The sequence below is a fragment of the Mya arenaria genome, chromosome 12 (assembly GCF_026914265.1).
Source record: "Mya arenaria isolate MELC-2E11 chromosome 12, ASM2691426v1".
In the NCBI taxonomy this organism is placed as follows: domain Eukaryota; kingdom Metazoa; phylum Mollusca; class Bivalvia; order Myida; family Myidae; genus Mya; species Mya arenaria.
In genome coordinates this window covers 35,751,296-35,756,022 of record NC_069133.1, presented here as the reverse complement: position 1 = coordinate 35,756,022, position 4,727 = coordinate 35,751,296, and the positions used below count along the sequence as shown (strand labels likewise).

The 4,727-nt window shown below is 33.6% G+C and overlaps 1 non-coding gene across 1 annotated transcript; it reads left to right on the top strand.

Moving 5' to 3' along the window:
* The first annotated feature begins 2,652 nt into the window (after nucleotides 1-2,652).
* Nucleotides 2,653-2,725, top strand: Trnas-uga (transfer RNA serine (anticodon UGA)). Its single transcript has one exon. It is a non-coding gene; the product is annotated as a tRNA-Ser (tRNA).
* Nucleotides 2,726-4,727: the final 2,002 nt, after the last annotated feature.

The window sequence follows — 4,727 nt, the reverse complement described above, 5'->3', positions numbered from 1 at the left end:
TTCAGATTGAGGGAAACGCATTTGTAGTTTTCGTTTTTACTTGGTTTACTTCAATTAGTTGCCGTTTTCTTTTCCATTATCGATAACAAAATAGCAACTCAAGGTGCGCCCTTTTGCAAATTAAGTATACCCTAATGGAAGCGTTAGCACTTTGGGTGAGTGTATTATTGAAGAAAAACTTTCTAGAGATTTGGCTTTTTATATGAAAACTATTATGACTGAAAACACTGTTTTGTTAATCATTAAGTTATAGAAACGTTTACCCTATTTTCATTCATTTTAAATCTTCCTGCTTGGGGTGGCTTTGCATATAATAAATTTGCCTTAATATGCGTGGCCTTTGCCTTACTGTTCCCCCGCCCTCGTTGAAGATGAATTTATCCTCTGATAGCTGAATGACATCTTTTTAGAAACCCAAGCCTTCCACAAATAATTCGTCTTTGAGAAGCGAGCACACCGCTCGAAATATAAATGCAGTGAAAGGATTATTACCTTTGCAATGAAGACACCTGGAAAAAGAGATATTACGCTTCAAGAGAATTGGGCATGCCTAGGGAAATAGCCGCATGGTAAGATATACATTAAATGACGAAGAGGAGTATGAGTTTTGTGTCGTAATTTATTAATCAAACACTATCTTCAATGGCGAATAATTTCAAATACATATAAAGATTTAAAATTTGTTTTAACTATTATTAAACAAGATTAGCATCCAAATGTAGAAGAAATGATGTTTACAAACTCTTCACTTATTTCATTTCTTAAATATTTACGTTTAGAAATATCATGATATGTTTACACGTATTATAGCGCTATAACCAGAGGATCATACTACATAAATATTAAGCCTCACCGTACGTACAAATACAAAAAAGATATACTATATTTTTGTTAAGGACAGATAATATATCCAGTATAACCAAATTGTGTCGTAACAATGTTGATTAATGTAATCTTTCAACGTTCTTCAAACATGTTTCGCTATTTGTTTGAATATAACTAACAGTACGCTCAGCATATATTATCAGCGAGTATATGATCATGATTGTCAATTGAATATGAAGCGAGGGACAACTGGGTTTTTCTCCAGGTTATTCGGAATCACTACAAAACACTCTCGCGGTACATCGTGTTTTGTCATAAAGAAATATACAACACTCATTATCATACATAAAACACATTTTAAACTTAATAATAAGGACGATGATAAATACGTCTTGCGAACTATAACGAAAATTTAAGCTGTGGAAAAAAGCGTTTTTGAAATAGCATAACTGTACTTAAAACTCACCTTGATATTAGCATAATTAAAACAGTTTCTATCAGCGAGGCGAGGGATAAAGCATATCCAATATTGGCCATTAAATTAATCCTTGTTAGATCATTCAAAAACTACACAATAATTTAAAATAAAAGCAGTTTCTGAAAGCAGTTGGATGTCCCTGGAAAACAGTTACTAGACTCACCTAATTAGTAACGGTTGTATATAAAATATTGCCGCTATAAGATAAATAGATTGAAACAAGCAATGGGATTGCAGAAAACAGAATATATGTGAAACCTGTAATAATGAACACATATATTTAAATGCTAAATGCATGCGTAATTGGAGTTCGTAATGCAATAATAAAACCTCCCGCCTAATTTGCAGCCGTGTTCACAAAATTTGAAACAGATACTAAAGTGTCATTCTCTTTTTCTCCAGTACTTTTGTAATGGTTAAACATTGTAAATAATTATGTCAGAAACACTCGAAGATATTACAGATTGTATTTGTGTTTTTTTCGCTATAAAGCCATTTTATTCAATTTAATTGGCTTTAATTTAATCTCAATGCAACAGGAATACACTGCATGTTTCATAACATCTGGTATTAGAGAAATCTGTTGATACATCTTTTAAAACATAATTTACTATCTTGGAGCTTTTCCCAAGATTGATAAAGTTAATATGAAAAAGGAACCAAAAAAGCATGATTCTAACTGTAATTTTCCCTTCAATGCCAATCATCCTAAAAGTAAAAAAATGCTTCAAAGTTTAGTATCATTTCCGTAGGAAGGTTAAGGGTTGATTATCGTTAATTGTTAACAGCTCCTTTCAATAATTGCTAGATAAACAAACATTTAAAACAAAATAAATGTCAGACTGTGGTAAAGTGCTCAGATGCTTTATAGTTTTTTTTTTCATATCTAACGATTATATGAAAGTGACGATTCACCTTTCGGCCACTTTTATACCATTTTATCATTTTCATACTTATTTGAATACTGGCACATGTATGTAAAACATTTTTTAATCATTCGAAAAACTTATACCTTATTAGGTTAAGTATGGTGTCACGGTACCGATACCTACACATGTGGTGAGGAGGTGTGTAAGCGGTCCGGTAGCTCAGTCGGTAGAGCACTCGCCCTGATAGCAAGGGGTCCCGGGTTCGAGCCCCGGTCTGGCTGCACACTTTTCTCACCCTGTGACATTTGGCGCCCAACGTGGGGCCGTGGCAGCACTGTTTGGCAGCATAATGCGCTCTCAGTGTTAATTATGTGCATTCCTTAGCACTGGTGTTCCTCAAATTCGAGGACGAATTTCCAGTTTGCGGGGAAGTATGTCACGGTACCGATACCTACACATGTGGTGAGGAGGTGTGTAAGCGGTCCGGTAGCTCAGTCGGTAGAGCACTCGCCCTGATAGCGAGGGGTCCCGGGTTCGAGCCCCGGTCTGGCTGCACACTTTTCTCACCCTGTGACAATGGTCACTGCTGATATTGTTGATATTGCTTAGGCTACTGTCGCCACTTCTGGCAACGAGCATAACAATGAAGATGACCGTGATGACTCAATTCAAACATTAATATCAATACAGGTTCACATTGAATTGTATTTGTCATCATCTAAATGGCATTAAGCATATTTTTAAATTCGTCTTTTATATATAATTAGGTTGAACATTTATATTGTTCTACTTCAAGTAATCATTTTTGTTGTCATATTTTTTAAACCTAATAAAATTCCTAACAAAAATAATATTGACCAGGTTATTAATATCAACCCAGTAACTACCTAACCTTTATTAAATGTACTCTTTGTACAGTACATTTTAAGGTTATCATGAAAGTGATAAGCTGCAACGCTTGTGCTATAAAATGTCACTGTTTATTGATTTTTCCTTTAAGGACCCTTTTATCTCTATGTGCAACACATTGGGTCGATGGTCGAACACATTTTTCTTTGACACCTACCCGCGCTAGTTTGTTTTATCTCTGATGTGTGTCAGAAATAACCAACACCTTTCACATATTTTAAATAGACTTCATTAAATGAGCCTTTCAAATTGTCGGTTATATTTCCGCTGCATCAAACAAGACCACTCTTGATGAAAAATAACAGGATAGCTGTAACAAATGTTAAGCAATTATAGTTGTCTCCAAGTCATTTACAGAACTAAAGCAATTTGTGTTCACATTATTTTGTGTGGAGCAGTTTAAAAATATAAAGGCGTTGGGGTACATAATTTGTTATTTATTGATGCCAAATTTTCTAAAATGTGCAGAAAAGCAGGTGAGCAACTGAATTTCTTTCTAAACTTAAAAAAAATCTTTTTCATAGAGTTCAATTGTCTACATTAGATTGAGTAGGGTAAGGTGATGAAACTAACCAATCTCACCAGAATATTTTAAAACTCTGTAGCATTTCAGACATCTATTTTTAATCTCAGATATAAAAACTGTGTAGATGCACCTTCAGTTAGACTAACTGAGTATGGGAAGAAGAAACATTTTAGCTTTGTCAACACAAAGAGAATCAAATAGGAACTGAAGGAATGATTCTAAAGTTGTTCAGAGAACAGAATGTAGGCTTATTTTCATTGAAGCTGTTAAGTGCCAGAATAAGTAAATGCAAAACTGTTGCAAGAACCTCCAGCAAAAGAGGAACTCGTACAAAAAATAACCAGATTTCTCTGTTTACAAACAAATTCATGTCTAAGTCTAGACTTAGACTTTGAAAAGCATTATTAAATGACAGCAACATAGTTTTGTCTTCCTATTTCTTTTACAAACTATACGTAAATTAGAGTCCGATATTTGAACGGTAATGCTTAAGCATGTTTATTCTCGATAAAAACAGTTACATTCAAATTAAGAATCTTGAGTCTTGTGCCTGAACTAAAATTTCAAATTGTTTGTAAACAATGGCCATGGAAACCGAAATTAAATTCCTGACAAGAAAATAAAATCACTTAGGGAAATAAAACATCTGTTAAGGAATCATTACTACTCCTGAATTTATTCATTGTTACTACTGCTTCTCTGTCTGGTGAACTAAAAGTGTACATATTTAATTTTGTCCATGTTCGGACTAATGGATAATTGGAATTTTTTCTTTATTTATTACATTACAGAAAGTCGCAAACGTAATTCTGACCATGGCACTTCAAATGTGTTTTAAATATTGTAATAAGATTTGGGCTAGTAACCGTATTTTACCACCGAATCAGTATTCGAACTTGTTGTTTATAGAATAAACAAGATGCATGATGATCCAAAATTACAATCACCACATTCAAAGTTTGAATTTGCTATTGTTTAATATATTCATTTTAGATTGCTTTTTAGCCTTATTGCCTTTTGTAAAACCATTGTCTCCTTTAGACCAGTTTAATATCTTGACGTGTAAAAAGTGGTTCATACTCATTGCAAAACTGAAAAATAAACTCTTTCATTATAGTCT